This window comes from Callithrix jacchus, chromosome X (genome assembly GCF_049354715.1).
Source record: "Callithrix jacchus isolate 240 chromosome X, calJac240_pri, whole genome shotgun sequence".
NCBI classification, from domain to species: domain Eukaryota; kingdom Metazoa; phylum Chordata; class Mammalia; order Primates; family Cebidae; genus Callithrix; species Callithrix jacchus.
In genome coordinates, this window is record NC_133524.1 from 98412092 (window position 1) to 98424934 (window position 12843).

A 12843-nucleotide genomic window follows, 5' to 3' on the forward strand; every position below is an offset into this window, starting at 1 on the left:
AATCCTTTGCGAACAAGCAAGTACTCAGAGATTTTGTCACCACCAGGCCTGCTTTACAAGAGCTCCTAAAAGAGGCACTACACATAGAAAGGATCAATCAGTACCAGCCATTCCAAAATCACACTGAATGCTAAAGAGCTTCAACATAATGAAGAATCTACAACAACTAACAGGCAAAACAGCCACTTAGCATCAAAATGGCAGTATCAAATTCACACATAACAATATTAACCCTAAATGTAAATGGACTAAATGCACCAATCAAAAGACACAGACTGACAAATTGGATAAAAATCCAAAACCCATCAGTGTGCTGTATCCAGGAAACCCATCTCACATGCAAGGATACACAAAGGCTCAAAATAAAGGGATGGAGGAAGATTTACCAAGCTAATGGAAAGCAAAAAAAAGCAGGAGTTGCAATTCTCATCTCTGATAAAATAGACTTTAAAGCAACAAAGATCAAAAGAGACAAAGAAGGCCATTACATAATGGTAAAAGGATCGATACAACAAGAAGAGCTAACGATCCTAAACATATATGGACCCAACACAGGAGCACCCAGATACATAAGGCAAGTTCTTAATGACTTACAGAAGGACTTAGACTCCCACACAATAATAGTAGGAGACATTAACACTCCACTGTCAATACTAGACAGATCAACCAGACAGAAAATCAACAAGGATACCCAGGGCTTGAACTCAGACCTGGAGCAAGCAAACCTGGTGGACATTTACAGAACTCTCCACCCCAAATCCACAGAATACACATTCTTCTCAGCACCACATCACACCTACTCTAAAATTGACCACATAATTGGAAGTAAAGCACTGCTCAACAAATGCAAAACAACTGAAATCATAACAAACAGCCTCTCAGACCATAGTGCAATCAAGTTAGAACTCAGAATTCAGAAACAGACCCAGAACCGCACAGCTTCATGGAAACTGAACAACTGGCTCTTGAATGTTGACTGGGTAAACAATGAAATGAAGGCAGAAATAAAGAAGTTCTTCGAAACCAATGAGAATGAAGACACAACGTGCCAGAACCTCTGGGACACATTTAAAGCAGTCTCTAGAGGAAAGTATATAGCAATAAGTGCCCATATGAGGAGAATGGAGAGATCCAAAATTGACACCCTATCGTCAAAATTGAAAGAGCTAGAGGAGCAAGATCAAAAAAACTCAAAACCCAGCAGAAGACAAGAAATAACTAAGATCAGAGCTGAGCTGAAGGAGATTGAGACACGAAAAACCCTTCAAAAAATCAATAAATCCAAGAGCTGGTTTTTTGAAAAGATCAACAAAATAGACAGACCACTAGCCAGACTGATTAAAAAGAAAAGAGAGAACAACCAAATAGATGCAATAAAAAATGATAAAGGGGAAATCACCAGAGATTCCACAGAAATTCAAACCATCATCAGAGAATATTACAAACAACTCTATGCACATAAACTAGTAAACCTGGAAGAAATGGATCAATTCCTGGACTCCTGTGTCCTCCCAAGCCTAAACCAGGAGGAAGCTGAAACTATGAATAGACCAATAACAAGGGCTGAAGTTGAGGCAGCAATTAAGAGCCTACCTCACAAAAAAAGCCCAGGTCCAGATGGGTTCACAGCCGAATTCTACCAGACACACAAGGAGGAGCTGGTACCATTCCTTCTAAAACTATTTCAAACAATCCAAAAAGAGGGAATCCTTCCCAAATCATTTTATGAGACCAACATCATCCTGATACCAAAACCCGGCAGAGACCCAACGAGAAAAGAAAACTTCAGGCCAATATCCATGATGAACATAGATGCAAAAATCTTCAATAAAATATTGGCAAGCCGATTGCAACAGCAAATCAAAAAACTTATTCATCATGATCAAGTAGGATTCACCCCAGGGATGCAAGGCTGGTTCAACATACGCAAGTCTATCAACGTAATTCACCACATAAACAGAACCAAAAACAAAAACCACATGATTATCTCAATTGACGCAGAGAAGGCATTTGACAAAATTCAACAGCCCTTTATGCTAAAAACCCTCAATAAACTCGGTATCGATGGAACGTATCTCAAAGTAATAAAAGCTATTTATGACAAACCAACAGCCAATATCATACTGAATGGGCAAAAACTGGAAGCATTCCCTTTGAAATCTGGTACTAGACAAGGATGCCCTCTCTCACCACTCCTATTCAATATAGTACTGGAAGTTCTAGCCAGAGCAATCAGGCAAGAAAAAGAAATAAAGGGTATTCAAATAGGAAAGGTGGAAGCCAAAGTGTCTCTATTTGCAGACGACATGATAGTATACCTAGAAGACCCCATCACCTCAGCCCAAAAACTCCTGAAACTGATAAACAACTTCAGCAAAGTCTCAGGATATAAAATCAATGTGCAAAAATCACAAGCATTCGTCTACACCAATAACAGGCTTAAAGAAAGCCAAATCAAGAGCGAACTGCCATTCGCAATTGCTACAAAAAGAATAAAATACCTTGGAATACAACTCACAAGGAACGGAAGGGACCTCTTCAAGGAGAACTACAAACCACTGCTCAACGAAATCAGAGAGGACACAAACAGATGGAGAAACATTCCATGTTCATGGTTAGGAAGAATTAATATCGTGAAAATGGCTATACTGCCCAAAGTAATTTACAGAATCAACGCTATCCCCATCAAGCTACCATTGACTTTCTTCACAGAACTGGAAAAAACCACCATGAACTTCATATGGAACCAAAAGAGAGCCCGCATAGCCAAGTCAATTCTAAGCAAAAAGAACACAGCGGGGGGCATCACACTACCGGATTTCAAACTATACTACAAGGCCACAGTAATCAAAACAGCATGGTACTGGTACCAAAACAGAGATATAGACCAATGGAACAAAACAGAGGCACTGGAGGCAACACAACATACATACAACTATACAATCTTTGATAAACCTGACAAAAACAAGCAATGGGGCAAGGATTCCATGTTTAACAAATGGTGTTGGGAAAACTGGCTAGCCATGTGCAGAAAGCAGAAACTGGACCCCTTCCTGACACCTTACACTAAAATTAACTCCAGATGGATTAAAGACTTAAACATAAGACCTGGCACCATAAAAACCCTAGAAGGAAATCTAGGCAAAACTATCCAGGACATAGGAGTAGGCAAGGACTTCATGAACAAAACACCAAGAGCATTGGCAACAAAAGCCAAAATAGACAAATGGGACCTAATGAAACTCCACAGCTTCTGCACGGCAAAAGAAACAGTCACTAGAGTAGATCAGCAACCAACAGAATGGGAAAAAATTTTCGCAGTCTACCCATCTGACAAAGGGCTGATATCCAGAATTTACAAACAACTCAAGCAGATTTACAGGAAAAAAACAAACAAGCCCATTCAAAAGTGGGCAAAGGATATGAACAGATACTTTACGAAAGAAGACATATATGAGGCCAACAATCATATGAAAAAATGCTCATCGTCACTGGTCATCAGAGAGATGCAAATCAAAACCACATTGAGATACCATCTCACGCCAGTTAGAATGGCGATCATTAAAAAATCTGGAGATAACAGATGCTGGAGAGGATGTGGAGAAAAAGGAACACTTTTACACTGTTGTTGGGAGTGTAAATTAGTTCAACCATTGTGGAAGACAGTGTGGCGATTCCTCAAGGCCTTAGAAATAGAAATTCCATTTGACCCAGCAATCCCATTACTGGGTATATATCCAAAAGACTATAAATCGTTCTACTATAAGGACACATGTACACGAATGTTCATTGCAGCACTGTTTACAATAGCAAAGACCTGGAATCAACCCAAATGCCCATTGATAATAGACTGGATTGGAAAAATGTGGCACATATACACCATGGAATATTATGCAGCAATCAGAAATGATGAGTTCGTGTCGTTTGTAGGGACATGGATGAATCTGGAAAACATCATCCTCAGCAAACTGACACAAGAACAGAAAATGAAACACCGCATATTCTCACTCATAGGTGGGTGATGAAAAATGAGAACACATGGACACAGAAAGGGGAGTACTAAACACTGGGGTCTATTGGGGGGAAAAGGGGAGGGCCAGTGGGAGGGGGAGGTGGGGAGGGATAGCCTGGGGAGAAATGCCAAATGTGGGTGAAGGGGAGAAGAAAAGCAAAGCACAATGCCATGTGTGTACCTACGCAACTGTCTTGCATGCTCTGCTCATGTACCCCAAAACCTATAATCCAATAAAAAATTAAAAAAAAAAAAAAAAGGAAATCAGTTTATCAATGAGATATCTGCACTCCTACGTTTGTTACAGCACTGTTCACAATAGCTATGATTTTAAAACAACCTAAGTGTCCATAAACAGATTAATAGATCAAGAAAATGAGGTACATCTATGGAATGGAGTACTACTCCATAAATAAAAAGAGATACAGTCATTTTCAATAACATGGGTTGAACCGGAGGTCATTATATTAAGTGAAGTAAGTCAAGCACAGAAGAATAAACATCACATGCTCCCACTTATTTGTGGGAGCAAAAATTAAAACAATTGAACTCATGAAGACATAGAGTAGAATGATGGTTACAGAATCTTGGATGAGTAGAGTGAGGGTTGAGGGGAGGTGGGTGGCAGTTAATGGGTACAAAAAAATTAGAAATAATGAATAAGACCTAGTGTTTAATAACATAACAGGGTGATTATAGTCAATAATAACTTAATTGTATATTTTTAAAAAACATAAAGAGTGTAATTTGATTGTTTGTAACTCAAAGGATAAATGCTTGAAGGATGGATACCCCATTCTCCATATTGTACTTACTTCATATTGCATACCTGCATCAAAACATCTATGTACTCTATAAAAATATACACCCACTATGTACCCACAAAAATAAAGAATTAAACAAATAAAAAAGAGAAATTTATTTAACTGAGTTTTTGTTTTATTTTGTTTTGCTTACTGCAACCTCTGCCTCCAGACTTCAAGCAATTCTCCTGTCTCAGCCTCCTTAGTAGCTGGGAGTACAGTTGCATGCCACCACACTCAGCTAATTTTTGTATTTTTAGTAGGGATGGGGTTTCACCATATTAATCAGGCTGGTGTTGAACTCCTGACCTCAGGATATCCACCTGCCTTGGCTTCCCAAAGTGCTTAGATTACAGGTGTGAACCACCACACGTGGCCAACTGAGTTTTAAAGATGTCTAAAAGTACACTTGGTTAGATACATTTTCCAGACTTAATTTCATTGTGCCACTCTCTTCTCCCATATTCTCTCTTACTTCTAGATTCTTTCCAACTAAAATATGTTAGGACATGGTTACTACATTTGATACAGACTGAATGCAGTAGCCCCTTCAACTTGGACAAATTCAGAGCAAACAGTATGGCAGCTGAGTGGAAATAGGACAGTTGAACTGTTGAGTGAGCAGGGAATTCGACCTCATATGCCATTTCTTTTATCCCCTATTCCTATAGTTTCACTATAAGAAAGAGCATGCAAGCCCAGTTTTTCCTCAACAATATCATCATTGCCTCTTCAATGAGGAATGTCAATTGTTGACTTCAGGACTAATAAAATGAAAGGATGCGTGCCAAGAGTATTATCAGGTCTGGCTGGGAAACAGAGGAACAAGTCAAAATGATCTTAGGCATCAGGGTTTGTGGTGCTTACACTACCCTTCTTCCTTTCCCTAAAGGTAGCTTTCTTTGTCATCTAATTTTCTGAGCTCCATTCTGTGCAGAAGGAGCTTAAATCAAAAAAGGTGGAGCAGATACAGGTAATATAAACACATGGAAAGTTGTCCATCCACAACCACCACCATTTCTTATCCACATATTGCCCCTTCACCACCTCAGCTTCAGAGCCACTGAACCCCATCTCAAACTTGGCAGCTGAGCAAAACAAATGATGTGATACCTACCAGTAATCTCTTGACACCCAGAAACTCCACTTTGACTTAGGTATGGCAGAGAATAGTAATTCTCCTGTAAGCAAGGGCAGAAGAGGTTGCCTGGAAGAAAGATATAGAAATTGTAACTAGGGAAATGATTAGTGTTGATGCTGTAACAGCCAGGCCCTCTCAGTTTTTTGATTCCCTCCTCTCTTCTTCCTGGAGGCTTGATGACCCATGATATTAAAATGGTATCAAATCCTAGAAAGTGCCTGGCTGCCTCCCTGAACATCAATGAAGAGAACATGCTCAAGGTGAGGCTTTAGGCTAGTGCTGGGATTGAGGGTGAAGGTGGACGAGATTAGCTAGAAGGCTGATTGTTCTAAGATATCTCCTTTTTGAGCTCTTACTCTTAACTCTTTTATTTTTATTTTCTTGTTGCTGTTTTCAATTTTTGTGGGTACATAGTAGGTGTTTGTATTTATGAAGTTCATTAAATGTTTTGATGCATGCATGCAATATGTAGTAATCACATCATGGAGAATGGGGTATTCATCACTTCAGCATTTATCACTTATATTATAAACAATCCAAGTATACTCTTTTAGTTATTTTAAAATGTACAACTAAGTTATTATTGACTATAGATATGTTAAAACCACCAGTGGGAGGAAAATGGTGGATAAGAGACAGGACTATAGTGCAACTGCCATTTGGACAGACAGAACAATGTGTGGAGACTCATACCATGAACTTTCACTCCAAGAACCACCATAGGAATGTACCAGGAAAACCAAAAGAATTCACAGATCTTTCGAAAGAAGCAGCATGCCACTACAAATTCCACAAGACAGGCAAAAACTGTGAGTTCCCAAAGTGTGAGAGTGGGAAACCTGCCTCTGAACATACATCCTCACTGAGGAACCTAAAAATGCAGATCATAGGAGAAGGATTTAAGCTTATCTAGAGCTGAAATGGATTCAGGGAGTCACGTTAAATAAAAAAGTAGAAATAGCTGTGGGAAGAGCCTTGTAGACATTCCAAGTCCGCAGCTTGAGCAGAGGGACGCCATCCCAATTATATCTCACAGGGACCCTGGGTAAGGTAGCCAGTGCAATTAGGGAGGGGTCACAGGGAGAAAGAAGCTTCCAACTGCCCCATAATTTTCACTGGGTATGAAATTCTGTTGAGCAGAATCTGAGGGCTGAATAGGAACTGCTGCACATATGCCCACAGGAGCCTCTGCTGATATTGTGGGCAGATGAGGAGGGCTGAAGCTTGCAAGCCACACTTTCTTTCTCAGCAGGAAAGCTTATTGCCTGGGGCAAGGTCTGAGTCCCATACACAGGCTTCCTGGATCTAAACTTGGCACTGCTAGTGGGGCACTGCAGGAGTGAGACCAGCCTCACCAACTGCTTGGAATCTGGATGAAGCCTTTTGCTCCTATCCACCACTTCCCTGGTCAAGTTTATGGCACAGATGAGACAGCCATAATCCCCTCTGGAACATATCCCCATTGGCCTGACAACCATCCCCATGCCCCGCAGTGGCCACAGCAAGCAGTGTCAAAGGAGAGTGAGCACAGAGCTGCCTAACCCTGCCCCAACCTCAGGGTATTTGTCTACCCTCCCTGTTAGCCAAACACAAAAGACATTAACTCTTGGGATCTTTGTGGCCCTGCCCATTGCCTGAGAAGCCCAAATTCTTACCCCAGCCAACTTAGGGCAAGCTTATATCCCCCTTTACTACCGCAACATGTTCCTTCTTGAAACCGACACCTTCTGGCTGGAGGCCAACAAACTCAGGCCATTACAACAACTCATGACATAATGCCCCGCTCTGAGGAAAAAGAAAGCAACCTAATTCTACTTCCTGCAACATCCTGGCTTACCAGAGGTTCTGAATCTGTTCACATGACTTTACTGTTAGCATAACCAGCTGTATTAGTCAGGGTTCTCTAAGAGAGACAGAACTAATGGGATATCATATATATATATATAGTATTAACTTACACAATCACGAGGTTCCACAATAGGCTGTCTGCAAGCTGAGTAGCAAGGAGAGCCAGTCTAAGTCCCAAAACAGAAGAACTTGGAGTCTGATGTTCAAGAGTAGGAAGCATCCAGCACAGGAAAAAGGATGTAGGCTAGGAGGCTAGGATTGCCTCTCTTTTCACCTTTTTCTACCTGCTTTATACTTGCTGGAATCTGATTAGATTGTGCCTACCAATCTGCCCACTGACTCAAATGTTAATTTCTTTTGGCAACACCCTCACAAGCACATCCAGGATTAACACTTCGTATCTTTCAATCCAATCAAGTTGACACTCAGTATTAACCATCACAAGTCCACTCCTATGTCACATGATAAATGAAAAGGAAATAAAATGAAGATATTAGTACATGTGTATACATACACAGATATATTTTTAGGAAAAAAGGAGGAAATACTCATGGCAGTTAGTCATTTCTGCAGCTGGTCACGTGGTTATAGCTGGTATTGATAAATACCTTCTTCTACTACCCATTCTGTATTCCCTTTGCCTTCAGCAAGCACCTCAGCAGGTCGTGTTTTTGTTTGTTTGTTTGTTTTTTTACCTGGTGGACTGACACAAGCTTTCATTCCTGAAGGGTCTGGACCATTTGTAGTCCTGGCTGGATCGGGCTCTTGTAGCTTCCCATTGACCTTAATCACAGGGCGTGATAATACCAAGAGACCACCTAATGGATCTCCTGTATTCCATGCATACTCTTCCTGACCTCCATTATGAAGTAGTAGACTGATTTCGTCTTGATAGTCCTAGTCAATCACCCAGCCAACACTTTAACACCCTGCTTAGCCTGTTAACTTAAAAGGAGGAGGAGCCCAAAGTGTCCAGGTGGCAATCTTAACTTCCAGTTTAATGGAATCGTTGTGTCTCCTGGTGGCAGTGTTTCTCCCTCTGGAACTAAGACCTCTTAGTTCTTTGCTACTGGATCACTAACGGTGATAGTGAGTCATGCCACTTTCACTTCCACCACTTGATTCCTGGACATATGAATCTTGGCTATGGGAGAAACAGTACCATATACTGGATGCTGACTCAGAGCATGCACAGTCTTCTGGAGAAGTTTGCACCAGCCCTGCAAAGTGTTGTCACCTAGTTGGCATTGTAATTGTGAACTCAAAGGGCCATTCCACTGTTCTATAAATCCAGCTGCTTCAAGATGATGGGGAGCATGTTCATACCAGTGAATTCCATGAGGATGAGCCTGCTGCTACCTTTGTCAAAGGTAATGCTATGTGGAATATCATGACAGTGGATTAGGCATTCTGTGAGTCCACAGATGGTACTCTTGGCAGAAGCATTGTGTGCAGGATAGGCAAACCCATATCCAGAGTAAGTGTCTACTCCAGTGAGGACAAACCTCTCCCCTTTCCATGATGGAAGAGGTCCAATATAATCAACCTGCCACCCAAGTAGCTGGCTGATAACCCCGAGGAATGGTGTCACATCAAGGGCTCAGTGTTGGTCTATGCTGCTGGCAAATTGGGCACTCAGCAGTGGCTGTATCCAGGCCAGCCTTGGTAAGTGGAAGTCCATGTTGATGACCCCGTGTGAAACCTCCATCCCTGACATCATGGCCACTTTGTTAATGGGCTCACTGGACAATAACAGGGGTGACTGGGGAAAGAGGCTGGGTGATGTCCACAGAACAAGCCATTCTATCCACTTGATTATTAAGAGGTCACACATTGGTGAGCACTCACGTGGGATACAAATATCTGCATGGTTTTTGACCACTCAGAGAGGTTCATCCACATACCTCTTCCCCAAATTTCTTTGTCACCAGTTTTCCAACTATGCTTCTTCCAAGTCCCATTCCATTCAGTCAAACCATTGGCTACAGCCCATGAATCTGTAAATAATCGCACAACTGGCCATGGTAAAGTGCACGGCCAGGTGTACTGCTCAAAGATCTGCCCACTGGGAAGATTTCCCTTCACCACTGTCCCTCAGGAATGTCCTAGAAAGGGGCTGTAGTGCTGCAACTGTCCACTTTGGGTTGTGCCTGCATATCATGCAGAACCATCTGTGAACCAGGCCCTAGTCTTTTTTCCTCTATCAGATAATCATAGGGAGCTCCTCGTGAGGCCATCAGTGCAGGCCAGGGGAGAGAAAGTAGGGTGGCTGGAGTGGAGACCATGGGTATTTGAGCCACTTCTTCATGTAACTTACTTGTGCCTTCAGGACCTGCTCAAACCTGATCATGTATATACCACTTCCATTTGTTGATAGACTACTGCTGTGCATGACCCACTTTGTGGCTAGATAGGTCAGAAAGCACCCAGTTCATGATAGGCAGTTCAGATCATGTGGTGATTTGATGACCTGTTGTGGTCTGACAGGCAGACCCTGACTTCATGACAGATGAATAAATTCACTCAGACACTGGAAGTGCCCATGGTCTCTCACTCAAAGGAGTTAATGGCCACTGACCCTGACACACTGGCTTTCTTGGCCTTTATTCAGTACATATTAAACGACAAAGGCTTTGAGTCAACACCACTAAAGGGTAAAGATTAAAGGCCAGGTTCCAAAGCCTAAAGCAAACATGATTAGTGGGTAATATACTTTTGCTGACCTCCCCCTGAGAGAGCCATCTGGAATGTTTGAAGGTTAGTTTTAGGACCACATGAGTAAACAAGTCATTCAGAAAAAAGGCCAGAGTTCTCCTTGGGGATAGATGAGAGAAAGATTCACTGCATAAATTATTGGTAATGTAGTGGGGTCCTTCTTCAAGGGGATCTGGCCTTCCCTTCATTTAAGGGGTTCTGGGTCTGTAAACTGGCTCAAGTCTGGAAATTAATTGCAGGGCCAGGATTCTCCGATTTTATAATTCAAATTAGCCCTTGTCCATTTAACCTAGAATTTTGCTGTTTGTATAAATTAAGTAGTAATGCAGTAGGCTTCCTATCATTTTCACTTCTAGGAACATTGTGATTCATTAGCCAATGTGAGAGCTCTACAAGAGTCAGACTATTCTGATTGCCACTTTGCCTCTGCTGTCTGTTATGGTAGCCACACACACCTTTTCTACCTTGCCTTTGATTGTTGAGTGCTGCCACTTGGCCCCTGCTACATCGGGATTCAATCCATTGTATTTAAATTTTATAGTTGAGTGACTATGGTTCCCACTGTTAGATATGACATACAGAGAAGAGCAATGGCAGGGATTTTCAAAGATGCAGGTGCTTCCCTTGCAAATCTATTTCACAAGGCATCAGTCAAGTGTTTATCTTCTAAACCCACCTAGGTGGGATGAATAAGTCTAAAGTGACTAATCCACTCCACCATTCCAATCTCCCTAAACCTTTGGATCCCTTCCTCTACATTAAACCAAGTGAGAGCAGGCATTTCCAGCTCACTCACCGTTGGCCATATTTTAATTCATATTTCAGCTAACCAAGCAAATAAACTACTGGAGCCTTTTTTAACTCCCTGAGCTGCAACATTAAAAGCAAAGTCCCTATTTAGTGGCCCAAATCAATAAAGGCAGCCTGATCCAACACCATATTTCTTCTGTCATTATCCCATAACTTTAATATCCATTCCCTTGCCTGTTCTCCAGATTTCAGTTTGTATAAATTAGAGAACTCAAACAGTTCCTTATGAGTGTACTGCACCTCCCCATGGGTCACACTCTCAACCTCACCTCCAGGGCCCCACCAGGACTTTAGTCTACTTGTAGGTCTAGAAGCAAACAGGGGTATTGGGGATTCTCCTGAGGAGAATCAACATTATTTTGCCTGGGAACTGCCTCTGGGAGCCCATCACTGTTGCCTCAGGCAATGCAGGGTTTATCTCCTCACACAGAGGTGGAAACGCTGATGGCAGCATGAATAAGGGAGAGGATGTTGACACTACTGGGGATGGGGAAGCTGTTCCTTCTGGTGAAAAATGTTCATCAACTTTTACAAACTCAGTGTCCCCAGCTTCATCAGGGTCATCCCACATATCTCCATTCCAAGTTGCTGGGTCCCATTTTTTCCGATCAATACCCTCACTTTAATAGTAGACACTTGACGAGGCTGTACATGCACCTTTTGTTGCAGGTCAGCCACTCACATGATAAGAGCTTGTGTCTGTTTTTCCACAATTTCAGCTCTTTCTCTTCAGGAGATAAGACTCTCACTCAGGGCAATCTTAGAAGGTTTGAGGCTCAGGTATCTGCTTCTGAACACAGGAGGCAGAATCCCTGAGTTCATCATTTTTTTTCACCACTTCGTCCACTGAACTTAGGAGCAACCAACCAGCTTCATTATGTTCCTTGGTTCTCCACATATGGTCAAAGGAATTATGTATAGTGTCACTAAACTCCTGCCTGTCATGAGCAGTGCATCAGGAATGTCAAATGCATTTATTTTACATAAATCTCTAAACAGTTTATGCCAAGGACTATCAGTGTTCTCTATACTATTAGAAGTAGAGTCCTTAGCATTTTGGCGTATAATCATATTAAGCAGAAAACTCCAGAAAATCCAAAAACAATTAAAGAACTCCATCCTTAATATTCTGTTCCTCTAGAACCACTCCTGGTACCAAAATCTGTATTAGTCAGGGTTCTCTTAGAGGAACAGAGATAATAGGAGATATATTCTGAAGTTTCATCAGGGTTGGTATTTGGGTTTTTTGTACATTTGGTAGAATTTGGATATGGATTCATCTGGTCCTGGCCTTTTCTTTGTTTTTCTTTGATTTTTGTTACTGAGTCAATCTCACCACTCATTATTGGTCTGTGAGTGTACTGTAGGTTTTATAGCTTGTGAGACTAAGGCCAATAGTCTCTAATGACCTTTTGTATTTCTGTGATATCGGTTATAATGTCTTCTTTTTCTTTTCTGATTTTCTTTGTTTAGGTCTTCTCCCTTCTTTTCTTGGTGAGTCTAGGCAGTGTTTA